The sequence below is a fragment of the Narcine bancroftii genome, chromosome 4 (genome assembly GCF_036971445.1).
Source record: "Narcine bancroftii isolate sNarBan1 chromosome 4, sNarBan1.hap1, whole genome shotgun sequence".
In the NCBI taxonomy this organism is placed as follows: domain Eukaryota; kingdom Metazoa; phylum Chordata; class Chondrichthyes; order Torpediniformes; family Narcinidae; genus Narcine; species Narcine bancroftii.
Window position 1 is genome coordinate 119481283 of NC_091472.1, and position 20952 is coordinate 119502234.

At 40.5% G+C, this 20952-nt stretch overlaps 1 long non-coding RNA gene across 1 annotated transcript in view; it reads right to left on the minus strand.

Annotated features, from left to right (window-relative positions):
- Positions 1-706: 706 nt before the first annotated feature.
- The window catches only part of LOC138761052 (uncharacterized), an 81729-nt gene continuing 61483 nt past the window's right edge, over positions 707-20952 (minus strand). The window contains exon 3 of the long non-coding RNA XR_011356088.1: positions 707-4229. This is a non-coding gene — a long non-coding RNA (uncharacterized lncRNA). The remainder of the gene's footprint in view (positions 4230-20952) is intronic.

Below are 20952 nucleotides of genomic sequence, written 5' to 3' on the forward strand. Positions count from 1 at the left end.
CACCCCACCTCCCCACCACCAGACAATGCTAATGCTACATTTTTCTGACCTCCCACAGATTGTCTGTGGCTGTTCACTGTGTCACTTCTCACATCTTCCCAGTTCATTTACCATCCTCCCCATTCCCAAGAGCAGAATACCAGGGTTCTAAAGCAGAAAGCTTTCAGTTTTTCATCATTACTTTCCTTTGATATTCCACTTCCCACAGAGACTTGTTTTAACTGTGAAAACCAACAAAAACACTCATAGCTCCCACGTTGGTCACATTCTACACGTGAGGCTTTCTGTGTGTCTTGCAACTTAGAATAAATAACATGTCTGTATTTCACCATCACTTTACCCCATGAAGCTTAGCTATGACTGTCAAAGTTGATGCAAATCGAAAGTCAACAGAACCATTAAAAAAAATGTTAAGAACCCAGACTGCCCTTTTTAAAATCTTGCTATATATATTTTTTAAAACATAATAAATTTAAATGTGCCCTTAAGTCAGCTACAGCGCCTGCATTGCATTTGATTTAAGAGCCCCTTCAGTCTATTGTAAACAACAGGAAACATTTTGCCCAACAGTACAGGAGAGTTGTATGCATTGTTTATTCAAAAAGAAAAGGAATCTTGATGTGGTGATGACAATTATATGGGCAATTAGTCTTCATAGATTGTCAATTACACACTAAAATTTATAGTAAAAGTTGCTGAGAGTGAATTGAAAATGTGTGCTAAAATCCATTTTGTGATACAAAATAAACCCCTAAATGAACAAAGACCAGCATTGCATAAGAGGTATTTTCTTATGCCTACAGCAGTGGTTAGATTACAAAAATCCATGAGCGATCATATTGGTGTACTCCATGTATTCATCATACATATACCGTTGTGTCTAAGAACTTGATGACTGAATCAAACCTCACACTGTCCTATTAAAGAAATCCTTGTGTCAACTGGAACACCATTCATCTTCTTTTCTTCTATTGGCTATGCTTGAAATTGGCACCAGGTCCAAAGTTATGGCTTCAAGTCTGATTCTGACGGGATGTCCTGTACCTTAAACTGTAGCCCCTTTTAGACTGGCACCCCACTAAGTTGGCCGTTTAGTGTCCCGGGATAGGAATAGGGGTTTGGGTTTTCACCCTTGACCACTCCCAACTGGGTCACTGAACGCTTTCACACTTGCAAGGAGCCATCCCCAGGGTTAGGACTTTTCTACCTTCTGTTGGTGATGTCATGACGATCAAGTGATGGTGGACCTGCCCTAAATCCTGAACAAGATTAATCATGCCTAATTATAACATAATTAAGTTTTATGTACAGCACAGTATTATCCCATCAGCCCCAGTTGTTGTACTGACCTATGTAAACCTTTATAAGGGACCGTGGGAAAATGCTAGCAATAAATAGCAATAACAGACAATTTTTAAACAGCATGGGAATGTTGGTAACTTTTTCCCATGGTCTTTATAAATTGTGTGCTATAGCTCTACCAATTTTCCCAAGCTGTCTAAATATTGTCCCCTATTGCTATTTATTTCCTCTCTCTTTCTCTCTCCCACTGCAACTTTCTCATGGCAAAGTTTATACTTTCATTTTAATCTTTTCTTCCTTCACATTCCTGCACTCACACAAAACTTGGGTAATTTCAATCACACAGTGCAATTGCCTGTTTCACGCTTGCCTGATTTCAGCGCCGGCATCTGCAGACAGCGGGGATTCTTCTGGGGGTTGAGGCTATCAATCCCCAGCATGAGATGATGTCATCTGATGCTAGCATTGAGCTGATTTTGCTTTCACACTTCGCACTTTAAAGGCCAATTGGCCGTTAATTCCTGGGATCACTTGCAAGTGTGAAAGGGGCTATTAATTGCTTCTCCTTCCAATAGAGATGCTGCCTGCCTTGCTGAGTGTTTTCAGTGGATTTTTTTTGTTTCAGAAACTCATCTGAGTTTGGTTCCTGTTGCGGCAGATTCCAATTAAATAAGACTTGTGTTCTTTACTCAGTCCTCAATTCTTAAATTCCACACATTTTTGTAAAGAGAATAATAACCAACATTTGAAAGTCATTCTTTCTAAACCTCTCGTCTTCAGGACACACTTCAGAACAACCAACTCATGTTAACAGGTTCTTAATATTTACTACTATGTCTCTTTGTTAGCTCACAGACAGTTAGAATTAGCAATGTGGAACTGGAGTTGCTGGCACCTTGCCTGTTTAATAAAAAATTTACAGAATTTTCCCAAACATGGGTTGTATTCTCTGGGGCATCAGAGGCTGAGGGATCACATGATGGAGGTATATAAAATTGTGAGAGGTGCTGATAGGATAGATGAATCTTAATCCCATGGTAAAAATAACACATACTAAATGTATTTATGGTGGAGGGGGGAAGGGATGTTAAAGAAAATATGTAGGGCAAGTGGTAGTAAAAACACACCATAATGCTAGGGGATCTCTGCCGGTCTTTTTGGTGTCTAAATGAGATGAAGATATACTGCCGATGTTTCGGGCCTGAGCCTTTCTTAAAGGAATAAGAAGAATAAGCTAGAAGCAGGAAATCTCAGAAGGTCTCAGAACTCAAACAATGGGGGAAGAATCCAGAACAACAAAAGGTGTTAATGGGAATGAGGAAAGAATTTATCAAGCTTGTGCAAATGGAGAGACAGAGATAGGGGAAGGTGATGGGGGAAGAAGTGAGGGGGGTATAACGAAAGCCAGAGAAGTTGATATCAATGCTATCTGTATGGAGGTTGCCCAGTCAGAAGATGAAATGTTGTTCCTCCAATTTGCAGTGGTTTCAGTCTGGCAGTGCATGAGACCATTGTCAGATGTCAGTAAGGGAATGGGACAGACAATTGAAATGGATAGCCACTGGGAGATCCACACTTTTGTGGCGGACAGAGTCTAGGTGCTCAACTTCAAGACCGGCTGAGTTCCTCAAGCATTTTGATGTGCTTTTACTACAATCACAGCATCTGAGACTTTCATGTTTTACTCAGGGCAAGTGGTAGTGCCTGGAACAGGTTGCCAGGAGTACTGGTAGAAGCAATGTTCAATGTGAGTTTATTGTCATAATCATAAGTACACCATGCAGATGCAAGGAAATTCTTACTTCCTGCAGCCAAACCTGTACACAAGCTGCACCAACTACAAAGTAAAATTTGAAGTTATCATAAATTCAAGGCAGAAGAAGAATGTGAGACTGCCAGCAGTAATGAATGAAAACAGGAATGTGCAAGAGACAAGGCACAAAGAAATCTGGAGAACTTGGAGAAGATTTTCGAGATGGAAAAAGGATGGGGGAGCAAATCAGAGGAGAATGAGAATTTTAAAGTTTAATTTATCCACTACTTCACATCCTTATGTTCATCCATGTGCTCTCTCTGTGGTTTAGAATTATTTTCTTCATTTATTTCTTGATTTCTAATAATTATTCTCTTCCTGAAGCCTGCATACACTTTCTCTGCCTGGCCTGTGTAGTCCAGATGCTGGTTACACAGAGCCCCAGTATTTTCTTGTGGTCCTTTTGGTGTCTGTTCATTACCAGGCTTTGCAAAATCTTGTTAATTGAAATAAAATATGCTTATGTTACATAAAACTGTCTCACCTAAAATTCTATTTGAAACAGATATTAAATATCAAAATAATGGAATGTTCAAGACCAGCAGCTTAAATCCCTTTTTTTGCTTTGAAGTAATACAATTTTGTGGTCGTTGAATAGTCTGTGGATGAGAAAACCATGACTCATATTAAAAACATTAAAACTATTTCTGCAGGGTGGTGAATGGAGTTTCATTTTACCCCTTTGTTTTCAAAGAAAAACATTCAAATATGTTGTTACAGCAAAGTGGCTCTTTGATCACATTCAAATGATATTTTGTACTGTAAAACAACCTAACATTTCACTGAAAGCTGTGGAATCAAATATATTAATTTGTTTTCTTCTAACAAACTTTTTTATCAGTATTAAAATTATTTTGTGGTTGGGTTTTAGTTTGTGATATGCATGTACTTGTATGGTGGTGATTATGGGTTGAAATCCACATCCAAAATTCAGCATCTTTAATTTAATTTTGACCTTGCTTAGACCATTGAAGACATACTCCAGTTGAGAGGACAGGAGCCTGTCATTCATGTCTGGTCACTATTGACAGGAGAGCCATCTGGTGGCAACAAGCTTGACGTGACAACCTGAAGCGGAGATCCCAACTGTTTGCACAGACATCTTTGGGGAATACTGCAAAAAAAAAGCACAACAAAAGGTTAAAACCAAATTAACAATTGCAGAAACATTATTCTGACAGCACACTAGATTCAGGTGCAATGAGGAGCAACATTAAGACAGAATCAGATTGATTTGGAAATAATCAGCTGGTTGGACAGCATCTGTGGAGAGAAAGATGGTTGATTTCTCAACAAATTAAACTTGAAATTTGAACTTTTTTTCTCATTCCACAGATACAGACTAATCTGTTTAGTATTTTCAATATTTTTTTGGCCAAGATAATAACAGCCAAGAAAGTGCATCACTGCCTCAGCTTCTTCAGAAGGTTGAGAAAATTTGATGTCACCTGCTTCCCTTAACAACTTTGAAAGCATCCTGTTGGGGTGTATGATTGTGTGGGTCAGGAAATACTCTGCCCAAGAATGCAGAGGGTGATGAACATGGTTCAGGCCATGACATAAAACCCCTTCCACTCCGTTGACTCTGCCTATCACTGCCGTGGCCTGCAGCCAACATATTAAAAGACATATCCCACCCCATACACATTTTCTTCACTCCCCCTCCTGTCAGGAAGAAGATTCATGAGTATGAGATCAAGTGCCACCAGATTCAAAGATAGTTTCTTTCCTGCTGTTAGACTTCTGAATGAACCACAGAGGAGTAAAACTATGTTGCCTTTGCCAACTGACCTCTCCCTGTAACTGCACTTTCACACTTTATCTAAACTTGCTGTCCTATGTATAAGATGTCTTATTGGTTGCTTGCAAATCAATCTTGATCAGTGCAGCTTTGAACCTGTGAGAATAAACTAAGGCTTTTGCTTTGCATAATTTTTTGGTCAGCATCTAACTCCCCATCCCTAACCCATGTTTTCATGGATAGTCCACACCCAGTAACAAATAGAACAGATTGTCAAGGAGAGCAATGGAAAACAGGACTGTGAAGTCGTTTGATGCTGTTTTTGAAAGAAGAATGAATTTGTATATTATCACCTCCCTTTTTGGATGGTTACCAGCCTCTGGCAACACACCTGCCTCTTGACCAAACCCCAACCCTCACCATTTGAAGACTGACAGAGACTCAACAAATAGAGACCAGTCCAGCTCAGGAACAGGCCCTTTGGCCCACATTTCTGCATGGAACCTGATGCCCAAATTAAACTGAAATTCGGCTGCTTGCACATGATCCTATATCCCTCTGAACTCTGCCTTTTAAATGCTACTATTATATCTGCCTCAAGCGCTGAAGAGCTGGCTCTGAATGGGCAACTAAAGCGGCATCATCTGCAAAGAGTAGTTCACGGACAAGTTTCTCTTGTGTCTTGGTGTGAGCTTGCAGGCGCCTCAGATTGAAGAGACTGCCATCCGTGCGGTATCGGATGTAAACAGCGTCTTCATTGTTGGGGTCTTTCATGGCTTGGTTCAGCATCATGCTGAAGAAGATTGAAAAGAGGGTTGGTGCGAGAACACAGCCTTGCTTCACGCCATTGTTAATGGAGAAGGGTTCAGAGAGCTCATTGCTGTATCTGACCCGACCTTGTTGGTTTTCGTGCAGTTGGACGTCCTGCTTGACGTCCTGCTTTGCGGAAACTGCCAAAATGTTTGGCCTGGAAGTCAGCCTGAAGAAAACTGAGGTCCTCCATCAGCCAGCTCCCCACCATGACTACCAGCCCCCCCACATCTTCATCGGGCACACAAAACTCAAAACGGTCAACCAGTTTACCTATCTCGGCTGCACCATTTCATCAGATGCAAGGATCGACAATGAGATAGACAACAGACTCGCCAAGGCAAATAGCGCCTTTGGAAGACTACACAAAAGAGTCTGGAAAAACAACCAACTGAAAAACCTCACAAAGATAAGCGTATACAGAGCCGTTGTCATACCCACACTCCTGTTCGGCTCCGAATCATGGGTCCTCTACCGGCACCACCTACGGCTCCTAGAACGCTTCCACCAGCGTTGTCTCCGCTCCATCCTCAACATGCATTGGAGCGCTTACACCCCTAACGTCGAAGTACTCGAGATGGCAGAGGTCGACAGCATCGAGTCCACGCTGCTGAAGATCCAGCTGCGCTGGATGGGTCACGTCTCCAGAATGGAGGACCATCGCCTTCCCAAGATCGTATTATATGGCGAGCTCTCCACTGGCCACCGTGACAGAGGTGCACCAAAGAAAAGGTACAAGGACTGCCTAAAGAAATCTCTTGGTGCCTGCCACATTGACCACCGCCAGTGGGCTGATAACGCCTCAAACCGTGCATCTTGGCGCCTCACAGTTTGGCGGGCAGCAACCTCCTTTGAAGAAGACCGCAGAGCCCACCTCACTGACAAAAGACAAAGGAGGAAAAACCCAACACCCAACCCCAACCAACCAATTTTCCCTTGCAACCGCTGCAATCGTGTCTGCCTGTCCCGCATCGGACTTGTCAGCCACAAACGAGCCTGCAGCTGACGTGGACTTTTTACCCCCTCCATAAATCTTCGTCCGCGAAGCCAAGCCAAAGAAAAAGAAGAATTATATCTGCCTGCTCTCATCATCAGTAAGATGAAGGAACTTATCGAAGGGAACCACACTCCTGTCTTCATTGATGGGACAGTGGCGGAGACGGTTCATACCTTCAAGACCACCTATCACACTCCTGAGGCAAAATGCATTGGCTGCCCATATTAAACTCCACCACCCCCCTACCCCCGCCACACACACACTTTATAGATTCAGATATCCAGTTGGCTGGTGTTTAAAGCTAGTTTCAAGCATCACTAACAAATCCATGTCATTACCTTACTATCTATTAATCACTTTGTAAATCTTTTCATTGCACATTCTTTCTAATGTGACCCTTATATTTGCCATACATGAGCATAAAGTAATTGATCTAATCAAACCAAACATGTGGTAAAGCCACACTTATCTCACTGAAAGATTCATTTAAGATTGCAGTAAGCAAAATATTTAACTTGGCCAATGAACAGAGACCTAGCAAACACAAGAGCAAAAATCACAAGCCAAAGGCAAGATTAGAACTTTGAATAATTCATTTTCGCAGGGCAGTATGGAGAGAGTGACCAGGGAACTATTTGATTGAGGGAGCATTTAACACACACATGTCAAACTCAGGCCTGCGGGCCAAATTTGGCCCGTGATATAATTATATTTCGCCTGCAAGATCATATCAAATATGTATTAGAGCTGGCCCGCTGGCCGCCGCGCCAGTATAGCGCATGCACAGCTAATACTACAAATCCCAGAATGCTTTGCAAATCCATTGGCGCCGGCCGTCAGCCCGCTAATCGCCCCCGCCTCCTCTCTTTACTTTCATTAGCATCTGCGACCTGTCGCCCGACTCACATGTAATAAACCCCTTACGGAAAATGGCCAAACGAAAGACAGAAAACAGGACCTTTCAAGACAGGTGGGAGGCAAACTCTGACCCCAGAGTTTGATGAACTTGCATCTAAGAAGAGATGCCAAGTATCTGGTTTAGACCCAGGTGCATCAGAGTAAATCACAGTGTAGCAAGCTAAGCTTGGATTCATATTTTCTTTGGTTAACTTTGGACTGTTCATAGTTGAAAGATTGCATTTTCATTGAAGCAAGTTGTTATTTTTTGGACTTGTTGGCTTGTGAAAAAAAATACATTTAAAAGGAGCTTAAAGGCTATAGAGAAATATTATTTATTGAATATTTTATTTCTCATTTGTGAATGCTTCTTCTGGAAAGAGTTTAACCAAAACTATTATTAAACATTTATTTTAATAAGAAAAAGTTTAACATTACATATGTTGAAAGAAGAGAAAACATGCAGATGTTGTTGAAAATTTTCAATAAATATTTAGTTTGGCCCACGACTTAGTCCAAGTTTTTAATTTTGGCCCTCTGTGAATTTGAGTTTGACACCCCTGATTTAACATTTTAAAATATTAACTTGGGAAATAGGGGAAGGGAAGTTTAGGGGGCACAAGAAACGGCTGCTGTTGGAATCAAAGCAGCAACTGTGGGAAGGAATAGCCGGTCAATGTTTTGCATTGGGATCCTTTCACAAGAATGAAAGGGTTCTGACCCAAAATGCTGACCGACTATTGCTCTTCGTGGATGCTGCCTGACCCATGGAGACCTTCCAGCTCCAAATTAGGTACTTTCAGGTAGACCAAACACTCGTTTGTAAGGGCGGAGGTTCTTCGCCCTTATGGTAAAGACGTACCTTCCTGAATGCGCCATGGCTGGCTTTGAGCTACCGATTCCAACCCTTCTTGGGGAAGGGTAATCGGTGGAGCTGACCTAAATGCACAGGTGGCTGGTTAAGGGCAGGCTGCTGATAATGATGCCATCAGTCCGCGACCCACCTCCCCACTCACCCCTCTCCCTCCAAGGCAGGGGCGGTGGGGCAGCGGGAACCGTCAGGGGCGGCTGGTGTGGGCTGAGACAGCCACACTGGGCCATTTCGGCCTTTGGGGCCACTCTCTGTGGATCAAAATGCAGCAGAGCAATGGCCGTCTTCCCTACCCATAATCCACCATGCAGCTGGAACTGTTCTGCTGCATATTTGTGATGGGTGGCGCTATGGCACCAGTCATCCCGCCTCCATCGGCCCTGGAGGGCGTCTTGAGGCGCCTCTGGATATGAATGGGGCACTGGAGCAGCCTTTAGGGCTGCTGTCTGTAAGGTAAGTTCTTCGTTTTCCATCCGTTCCTGTGACTGGCCTCCAGATGGAGGCCTGACATGAAATGGCCTAATGTTTGCTTCAGGAGATATGAGCAAGCCTACTTGATAATTATTCCATCAGAATCAGAATTTGTTGTCATGAACACATCACCAAATACAGCAGCATTACAGGTGCAAAAATGGCTATAAATTACATTTTAAAAAATAAATAAATTACTGCATAATAAGAATGAAAGTGAGGTAGTTCATTGGCCATTCAGAAATCTGATGGCAATGGGAAAAAAGCTGTTATTGTACCATTGGGTGTTTATCTTCAGGCTCTTGTACATTCTTTCTGATGGTTGCAGTGTGAAGAGGGCAGAGCCTGGGTGGTCAAAGTCCTTGAGGGTAGAGGCTGCTTTGTTAAGACACCATCTCTTGTAGATGTCCTTGATGAAGTGATGGTGCTGGCTGAGTTAACAACTCTCTGAAGTGTTTTCCTGTCCTGTGCATTGGCACCTCCAAACCAGAGAGTGTTGCAACCAATCAAAATGCACTCCATGATACACCCTGTAGAAATTTGTAAGAGTCTTTGGTGACAGACTACATCTCCTCGCTCTTCTCATGAAGTGTTGCCACTGGTGAGCCTTCTTTATGATTCCACCAACATGGAAGCCCCAGGATTGATCTTCAGAGATGTTGACACCCAGGAATTTGAAGATCTTTACCCTTTCCACTGCTGAACCCTGATTGAGAACTGGTTTGTGTTCTCCTGATTTCCCCTTCTTGAAGGTCACAATCAGTTCCTTAGTTTTTGAGTGCAAAGGCTATTGTTGTGACACCACTCAACTCGCTGATCTATCTCACTCCAGTATGCTTCTTTGTTGCCTTCTGCAATTCTGCCAATAACTATGGTGTCATGGGAAAATTTCTTGATGGCATTTAAATTGTGCTTATCCACACAGTCATGATTGTAGAAAGAGTAAAGCAGTGGGCTAAGCATGCATCCTTGAGGTGTACTTGTGTTGAATGTCAGTGAGGAGGAGATGTTTTTGCCGATTCACACTGACAGTGGTCTTCCAATGAGGAAGTCAAGGATCCAAGTCAAGGAGGGGCAGAGGGCCAGTTTCTGAAGCTTGCTGACCAGTTCTGAAGGTATGATGATGTTGAAAGCTGAGCTGTAATCGATGAAAACCTGTCTGATGTACGTATTTCTGTTGTCTAGGTGATCCAGGGCTGTGGAGAACCAGTGAGATTATGGCAATGAGGTGTGATAATTGGGCCCTTACACCATAAAATCAGGCATAAACTCAGCTAAACCTGGACAGATGGCATTTCCCATCAATTAAGATCTTCAGCAAGTAGATGGAAATAATTGTTAATGCACTTTCCTGAGAAGTTGGGGGAGCTGGAGATGCAATTATGCTCCATTCTCCTGTGGGTTGTTCCAGGAACTGGGACACTGAAGAAGTAGTGGACCAATTTACCAGAGGGCTGAACCAAGATGAGCCAACCCCCTACAGGCCACAGATAAAACCTTGTGGTCACTTTGTGATTCCTTATTGTAATCAACAGGATATTTAATTGTTACGCTTGATTGGGGTAGTGCAGAGGGCTTAAATCAAACTTTTAAACTAATGTAGAATAAAAGATATTTTTTACTCAGTGGTCCAATAAGAAGTGATAAGCTGAAGAGAGTTACAGGAGAAGCCTCTGGCTTAGAGGGAGAGTCAAATGTGGAACTCACAATAAGGAAGTGAGATGTTGGAGAGCACACATTGGAGACAGCTGGTATGTGTGGAAAGGGGAAAAAGATGAAGGACAGTGAGGGATGAGAGATGTCTGCATGGAATATAAATTATCCATTGGTTTCTGTGTTGTGAATGTCACCTGAATCTATGCAAGGGCTTTAATGAATCAGTTGCTTTTTCAACAAATCAATTATGTGGCCTCCTTTTCAATTTTGGTTTAATACCAGATTAATTGAACATGAATTTTCAGGTGGCCTTGTTGGGGTTTGAACTCACAACTTCTAATTTACCAGTAGATTTAGTCCTATTGTATATTAATGTTTTTGCATTTGTTCTGCTACTCTGGATGCAGATTACTCAACTATGATTTACACAAACAATGGCGATAAAAATAAATTGTGGGTGTGCATATTTGAAATAATTACATAAACTATTAGAGAAATGATAAGGCAACATATTAAAAAGAGAGCTGTGAGATCCTCCTTCAGATTTATTGTCAGAGTACATACATAACATCACATACAACCCTGAGATTCTTTATTTTGTGGGTGAGGCAGAATTACTACTTATTGGCTGTGCAATAAAAAATACCCTGACTCAATGAACACATGTAAACAAATAAAGAAATGTAAACAAACCGACTGCAATACAGAGAGAAAAAAAACAATAATGTGCAAAAGTAAGAGTCCTTGAATGATTTCCTGATTGAGTTTGTTGTTGAGACTGATGGATAGCAGCTGTTCCTGAAGCTGGTAGTGCAAGTGTTGTAGCACCTATACCTCTTTCCCGATGCCAGCAGTGAGAATGGGGCGTTTGCTGGGTTGTGTGGATCCCTGATGACTGCTGCTGCTCTCCACAGCAGCATTCCCTGTAGATGTTCTCGATAGTGGGGAGGATTTTACTTGTGATGTCCTGGATTGTGTCCATTACCTTTTGCAGAGCTTTTTGCTTGCAGCCCATTCATTTCTCTGTAAATATATTTAAGACAAGGTTGTCTAGATTTTTACATAGTAGAGGAATTAAGGGATATGGGGAAAATGCAGGTAGGTGGAGATGAGATTATCCTCAGGTTGAATGGCGGAGCTGGCTTGATGGGCCAGATGGCCTACCCTTGCTCCCATTTCTCATGTTCTTATGTTCTACTGAATGCACCATGTCCACAGCATTTCGATCTTTGTATCCTGATTCTGAATGCTGATTGACATGTTGCATGTTTCCAGACACTGTGCACACATCTACAAATCAATCATTTGGACAGACATATTATAGAGAAGCAGCTCTTTAGCCATCCGACTCCCACAGGTGCTAAACCAGTTTTCCTTTAAGTGCTTCCTTTAAATCCTCTGCATTTCAATCACTCCTTGTGGGCAGTGACTGTTGTACACTCAACACATTCTGATAAAAAGATTTCTTACAAGTACCTTTGATTTATTTACTCTTTAACAAAATGGTTCTGATCATGGAGCTCGTCTATTATTCTTTTTTTTTAAATTTTTTATTTTTCACACCGTAAATCACATTAGCCATGATATACACTATTTCTTTTTCACACATATACAGTGACTTTTTCTCCCCCCCCTCCCTCCTCCCAAGCCACACCCCACCCCCCCCCCTCTCATCCATTTTAGGTATTCAATCTAGGTTGCATTAAGCCAGTCAGACAATGTTGTCATTCAACAAAAATACACCAGAAATTCTACTGAGTCCATTCTTTTCTTTCCTTCTCCTTCCATCAACTTAGGTAATGTTTGTCCCCGGTAGGTTTTCGCTATTGTATTTAATGTAAGGCTCCCATACTTGTTCGAATATTTCAATATTATTTCTTAACCTATATGTTATTTTTTCTAATGGAATACATTTATTCATTTAAATTTAGTAGTTTCTTCCTTTTAATTTGGTTATGTATTCCATTAATATTTAAAGTCATATAGTTCAGCGTAGCCATTTTATATTTTGTTTATCTTCTCTTTCCGTTTTTCCATCATTACCTTTCCTCCTTTTCCATCTCTGTTTTCTTATTTTCAACTCTTTATAAGACAACATTCCTACAACATCCAACATTTTCCTTATTCTCCTATTTCTATCTTCTTTATCCCCAATCTCCCCTTCCCCTCCTGAGTTGTCCTTTATCCCTTGTCGGACAACCACATCTCCCCTCTCCATTTGGATTTGCGAATCCACTCGCAAGCGTCAACTGATTTTGCAGTGACCACTATTTCCCCCCACCCAGCACCCCCCCAGAAAAGATTTCACTTTTCATATGTCACAAAGGTCACTCTTTTAATTCCCTCCTTATTCTCTCTATTCCATTACCTTCCCTTATTAATTCTTGTCTATACTATCTATATTTTCCTCTAAGTACAGATACATTCACGTATGCACATTGTCTCTATTCACTCTTATACCTCTTTACCCGCATACATATCAATCGTGATCATTTTTACTCTCATTACCTGTCTTCATCCCTCAGTCTATTTTTGTCTTTACCCACATACATATCAATCGTGATCATTTTAACTCTCATTACCCGTCTTCCTCCCTCAGTCTATTTTTGTAATTGTTCTGCAAATTTTCGTGCTTCTTCTGGATCCGAGAATAGTCTGTTTTGTTGTCCTGGAATAAATATTTTCAATACCGCTGGATGCTTTAGTATAAATTTATACCCTTTCTTCCATAAAATCGCCTTTGCTGTATTGAACTCTTTTCTCTTCTTTAGGAGTTCAAAACTTATATCTGGATAAATGAAGATTTTTTGCCCTTTATACTCCAGTGGTTTGTTGCCCTCTCTTACTTTTTCCATTGTCTTCTCCAGTACCTTTTCTCTTGTAGTATATCTTAGGAATTTTACTACAATAGATCTTGGTTTTTGTTGTGGTTGTGGTTTAGAGGCCAATACTCTATGTGCCCTTTCTATTTCCATTTCTTGCTGTAGTTCTGGACATCCTAGGGTCTTAGGGATCCACTCTTTTATAAACTCCCTCATATTCTTGCCTTCTTCATCTTCCTTAAGGCCCACTATCTTTATGTTATTTCTTCTGTTATAATTTTCCATTGTATCTATTTTTTGAGCTAGTAGTTCTTGTGTCTCTTTAGTTTTTTTATTAGATTCCTCCAATTTCTTTTTTAAGTCTTCTACCTCCATTTCTGCTGCTACTGCCCGCTCTTCCATCTTGTCCATTTTCTTTCCCATTTCTGTTAAGGTCATATCTATTTTATTCATTTTCTCTTCTGTGTTGTTTATTCTTTTTCTTAAATCATTAAATTCCTGTGTTTGCCATTCTTTAAATGACTCCATGTATCCCTTAATAAGAGAAAGTACCTCCTTTATCTTGCCTTTCTTTTCTTCTTCTATTTCACTGTACTCTTCCTCTTCCTCTTCTTCTTCCTCTGGGTTGGCCATCTGTTGTTTCTTTGGTGCCCTTTCCTTCTCTTCTTTCTTGTTTCTATTGTCTTCTGTGGTCTCTTCTTGCTGCAGGTGTTCTGCAGCTGTCGTTGCCGGCTGTGGAGATCGACTCCCCAGCTGGTCCCCCCTCCCGTCGGTGTTTTTTTTTTCATGCGTGGTTGCGCACTTTTACTCGGCTCAGCGAGCCATTTTTGTAGTCCATTATTTACCGACCTGAGGGAGCGGGTTTCTCTCTCCGCAGCGGGCCTCTTCGGACAGGTAAGGCCTTCACCTTTTTCCTCCGTTGTCTTCTCTTCCTCTCTTCTTACCGTTGGTTTTGATTTTTCTTTTTTTGTCGCCATCTTCTTTCCACCTTTATACTCACTTTTCTGTAACTTTTATTTCTGTGCCTTTGTGTTTTCCTTTGTTTTTCCCGACTTTTCTGGAGAGGGCTGGAGTTCACCGTCCGGCCACTACTCCATCACGTGACTCAACCCTCCTAGCTCATCTATTATTCTAGAGCACCAACACCTGCCAACAGGTTTTCCGTGTAATATTAATTCCATTTCTCCCTCTCCACTGATTGCCTGATCTGCTGGGAATTTCCTGCATCTCTGAAACAATAGAAGCTCAGCAGGTCATGCAGCAATAGACAGTTGACATTTTGGGCCTGAGCCCCTCTTCAGGTGAGCCCTTTTTAGCACTGGCGTCACTAGGTGGGTGTAGACCGCACCAGGTGACACCATCAAAGGGGGTGACACCAAAATGACTTGTCTATAAAAAATTTTTTTCAGTGTTTCGCAGTATTTATTATTTTCTATAAAAATATTCCTGTAGCTAGGTATAACAACAGAAACATTTTTCGTAAGCCCATCTTACATGTACCTACAAGGCTAAAACTCTGCTAATGCGCTCTGGTCAGAGCTGTCATTATTACCCAATGACAATGACACTTCGAATCATGTGGTTTCGTCTGCACGTGCTACATGCACGCGCTGTTGTTTTTGTTGCTGCTGTGTGTATGATATTGTAATTTAAGGGTGTAGTTTTAATTTTGCTCATTGTTTATCTCACTACTATTGCGATTACATTCACTGATTATACAGGAATTACAATTTGCAAGTAACAGTACAAAAAACATTACTAAGGATTCTGTATGGTCTGATACAGGAGGAGGTGCATGGGGGGGGGTGGGGAGGTGGGAGTGGTGGGGAGGGAGGTGATACCATGAGTTACTGCACTGGGTGACACCAACCCAAGGATGCCACTGCTTCTTAGGCCCATAACATCAACTGCCTACTGCTTTCCATGGATGGTGCATGAGCTGCTGAGTTCCTCCACCATGTTGTACATTGTTGCAATCCTCCAGCGTCTGTAGACTGCTTGTTTAACCTCCGATATTCCTGATAAAACCAAAAAAACGACAGTGTTCCAGGTGCCAAATCTATCCTGCAGCTGCACAAACGAACTTTCAGATTTCAAGGCTGACAAATGCAAACACACATTAACTCTTCACACAGAAAGACTCACATTCACGTATAAAGTCATTCACAGAGCTGTTTGAAAATATGGAATTGCACTTTAGGTGGAGTTGCTAGGTGCTAACGATCATCCAATGCTTTCCCTTGCACACTGTCCATGCACACATTCTCATTCTATCCTTCTCTCCCTCTGACACTATCTCAGCCCATCTTTCCATCTTCCACTTTCTCTCTCCACCTTCTTTCGCTCACACAAACTTTTTCTCATCCTTTATTGTGCAATCTTTCACAGACTCTCTCCCTCCCTCACATACTCTCTACCTCTTACACACACACACACATACACCCACACACACACACCCACACATACCCACACCCACCCACCCACACACACCCATACACACCCACACACACACACACACACCCACCCACCCACACACACACACACACACACACCCCACACATACACCCACACACACACACCCACACATACCCACACCCACCTACCCACACACACCCATACACACCCACACACACACACACACCCACACATACACACACCCACCCACCCACACACACACACACACACACACACACCCCACACACACACACACACACCCATACACACCCACACACACACACACACCCACACACACACCCACACACACACACACCCACACACACACACACACACACACACACACACACACACACACACACACACACACACACCCCACACACACACACCCACACACACACACTCTCTCTCTCTCTCCCACTACCAACACTGCTTCCCCCTAACCAGGAATGGGACCTTTGTGATCCCTGTGCTGAAAGTGTCCCAGTGAGTCTTCTGCTGAGGTGCAAACACTGCGGTTACCCAGAGGCAAAGTTTCTGGTCCTACACTACCATCCCAATCACTGCGATGCTTCAACCAGCCCAGTAGCTTCACCCTCGACTACAGCCATTACCTAAAAAGAGCAGAGTCGTGCAAGTCACAAATACCTGTTTGGGTAGTACCATGAATTGTTCTTTGTGGTCTCTCAAAGCTTCCTGAACTCCAAGGAGTGTTACATCCTTCAAACATGTCACAGCATGGAGGAGTCACGTGATGGAGTAGTGGCCGGTCAGGGAACTCCAGCCCTCTCCAGAAAAGCAAAAAAAAGACAGTGAAAAAACAAAGGCACAAACACAAAAACCAAAATAAAGTGAAAGTAAAGGTGTGGAGAAAATGGCAGCGAAAAAAGAAAAGCTAAAAGCAACGGGAAGAAGAGAAGAAGAAAGGATGTCGGAAGAAGGTGAAGGCCTTATCTGTGTGAGGAGGCCCTCCACGGAGAGAGAAGCCCGCTCCCTAAGGTCAGTCGAAGCCCCGAACTCGGGACTACAAAAATGGCTCATAGAACCAAACAAAAGTGTGCAACTGTGCATGAGCGAGGAGTCGCGCGTGCGCGATGCGCAAGACAAAAATAACACTGATGGGAGGGGGGACCAGCTGAGGAGTCGATCTCCACAGCTGAAATTGACAACCACAACAAAGCAGCAAGAGGAAAACACAGAAAATAACGAGAACAAGAAAGAAGAGAAAGAAACAACAGATGACCAACCCAGAGGAAGAAGACCAGCTTCAAGACACTTCTAGTAAAAATAAAAAGATCAAAAATACCCAACAAAATAAAACAAACAAACCAACAAGAAAACCAGAAGAGACAGAGGTAAAGGACACAGATCCTGGAGTGGACTCAGAAGAAGAAGAGGAAGAACACAGAGAAATGGAAGATGAAGGGAAGGGCAAGTACATGGATATATATTTTTTTAAAGAATATATGGAATCAGTAAAAAAAATGACAATCACAAGAATCAAGTGAAATAAAAAGAAGAGTAAAAAGTACAGAAGAAAAAATGAATAGATTAGAGATGATCATGTCAGATATAGGAAAAAGAGTGGACAAGGTGGAAGAACGAGAAACAGCCGTAGAAATGGAAGTAGATGACTTAAAAAAGAAATTAGAAGAATCTGATAAAAAAAGTTAAAGAGACACAAGAGCTGTTAGCTCAGAAGATAGATATAATGGAAAATTATAATAGAAGAAACAATATAAAGATAGTGGGCCTTAAGGAAGATGAAGAAGGCAAGAATATGAGAGAATTTATAAAAGAATGGATCCCCAGGGTCCTGGGAAGACCAGAATTACAGGAAGAAATGGAAATAGAAAGGGCACACAGAACATTAGCCCCTAAACCACAACCACAACAAAAACCAAGATCTATTCTAGTAAAATTCTTAAGATATACAACAAGAGAAAATATATTGGAGAAAACAATGAGGAAAATAAGAGAAGACAAAAAAACCACTGGAATACAAAGGTCAAAAATTTTTTTTCTATCCAGATGTAAGTTTTGAACTCCTGAAGAAGAGGAAGGAGTTTAATACAGCAAAAACGATCCTATGGAAAAAAGGATATAAATTTATGCTAAAGTATCCAGCGGTACTTAAAATAGTTATTCCAGGGCAGCAAAACAGACTATTCTTCGATCCGGAGGAAGCAAGAAATTTGTAGAACAACTACAAATCAGACAGAGAGAGGAAGATATGTAATGAGAACAAAAATGACCACAAACTACATGTATGTGTGAATGTATATATAAAAAAAAAATAGAATATAGGTAAGAACTAAGAAGGGAAAGAAAGGGAAGAAAGGAAGTATGGGGGGAATTAAGAGAGTGAGCTTTGTTTTATATGAAGATTAAAATCTTTTCTGGGGGGGCTGGGTGGGGAAGAGTTACGGTCACTGCGAAATCAGTTGACGCTTGCGAGTGAATTCGCAAATCCAAATGGAGAGGGGAGATGTGGTTGCCCGACAAGGGACAAAAGGCAACTCAGGAAGGGGAGGGGATAGTGGGGTTAAATGAATTTTAGATAGGAGAATAAGGAAAATGTTTTATGTTTTAGAAATGTTGTCTTATAAAGTGTTCAAAAAAAGAAAGCAGAAATGGATAAGAAGGAAAGGTGATGATGAGGAAACAGAAAGGAAAGATAAACAAAGTATGAAATGGCTATGTTGAACTATATGACTTTAAATATTAATGGAATACATAACCAAATCAAAAGAAAGAAACTGCTAAATTTATTGAAAAAAGAAAAAAATGATATAGCATTCGTACAAGAAACACAGTTAACTGAAGTGGAACACAAGAAATTAAAGAGAGATTGGATAGGACATGTAACAGCAGCGTCATATAATTCAAAAGCTAGAGGAATAGCTATATTGATCAGTAAAAATGTACCAATCAAAATAGAAGAGGAAATAATAGATCCAGCAGGGAGATATGTAATGATAAAATGTCAGATATATTCAGAGTTTTGGAATTTACTCAATGTATATTCACCTAACGAAGAAGATCAAAAATTTATGCAAGATATTTTTTTGAAGATAGCAGACACGCAAGGGAACATACTAATAGGAAGGGATTTCAACCTTAATTTGGATTCAAACATGGATAAAACTGGGAAAAAAATTAACAGAAAAAACAAAGTAACCAAATTTATAATTAAATCGATGCAAGAAATGCAACTTTTGGATATATGGAGGAAACAACACCCAAAGGAAAAGGAATATTCATATTATTCGGGTATACATAAAACATACTCAAGAATAGACCTATTCCTGTTATCAGCTCGCATGCAAGACAGAGTTAGGAAAACAGACTATAAAGCTAGACTATTATCGGACCACTCACCCCTGTTATTGACAATAGAGTTAGAGGAAATCCCACCAAGAATGTATAGATGGAGATTAAACTCCATGCTACTTAAAAGGCAGGATTTTAGAGAATTAATTGAACGACAAATTAAAATTTACTTTGAAATAAATACAGAATCAGTGAAAGATAAGTTTATACTATGGGACGCAATGAAAAAGTTCATCAGAGGGCAAATAAGACTAAGATGAAGAAGGACTACAATCAGGAAACAGAGCAGTTAGAAACGGAAATAGCAAATATAGAAAAAGAATTAGCAATGAAGGAAGACACAGCTAAAAGAGGAGAATTGGCAGATAAAAAAATAAAATATGAAACACTACAAACATATAAGGTGGAGAAGAACATAATGAAGACAAAACAGAAATATTATGAACTAGGGGAAAACACGCACAAAATTCTAGCGTGGCAGCTTAAAACAGAACAAACTAAGAGAATGGTATTAGCATTAAGGAAAAAAGACAAGCAAATCACATATAATCCAACGGAGATTAATGAAAACTTCAGAGAATTCTACGAACAATTATATCAAACTGAAAATGAAGGGAAAGAAGACAAAGTAGATGAATTTTTAACTAAAATTGAACTACTGAAATTACAAACAGAGGAACAAAATAAATTAACAGAACCATTTGAAATAGAAGAAATACAAGAGATATTAAAAAAACTACCGAATAATAAAACACCAGGAGAGGATGGATTCCCAATAGAATTCTATAAAACATTGAAAGATTTATTAATTCCTCCCCTTCTGGAAGTAATCAACCAGATTGATAAAACAAAAAGCTTACCAGATTCATGCAAAACAGCAATAATTACAGTAATACCAAAGACAGGGAAAGATCCACTCGCACCAGCATCATATAGACCAATATCTTTACTTAACACAGATTATAAGATAATAGCTAAACTATTAGCAAACAGATTAGCCGACTATGTACCAAAAATAGAAAATCTAGACCAAACTGGATTTATTAAAAAAAGATGAACAACAGACAATATTTGTAAATTTATTAACTTAATTCATGCAGTAGAAGGAAATAAAGCTCCAACAGTAGCGGTTGCTTCAAACGCAGAGAAGGCCTTTGACAGAGTAGAATGGAATTATTTATTCAAAGTACTACAAAAATTCAGCTTACCAGAGAAATATATTAATTGGATTAAAGCATTATATAAGGGGCCATTGGTGAAAGTGACAGTAAATGGATATATATCAAAACATTTTAACTTAAGCAGATCAACAAGGCACTATCTCCCTTATTGTTCGCATTAGCCATAGAACCACTAGCAGAACTGATAAGAACAGAAAATAAAATAAAAGGGATAAAAATAAAAGACAAGGAATATAAAATCAGTTTATTTGCAGACGACGTTATAGTATACTTAGCAGAACCAGAAATATCAATAAAGGAATTACATAGGAAATTGAAGGAATATGGAGAAGAGTCGGGGTACAAGATTAACGCAAATAAAAGTGAAGCAATGCCAATGAATAATGCGGATTTCTCAAAATTTAAGAAAGAATCACCGTTCAGATGACAAACGCAAGCAATGCGATACCTAGGTATACAAATAAATAAAAACCTCGGCCATCTATATAAACTCAATTATTATCCACTAATGAAAAAATTACAAGACGACTTAGAGCATTGGAAAGACTTACCACTAACACTGATAGGAAGGATAAACTGTATTAAAATGAACATTTTCCCAAGG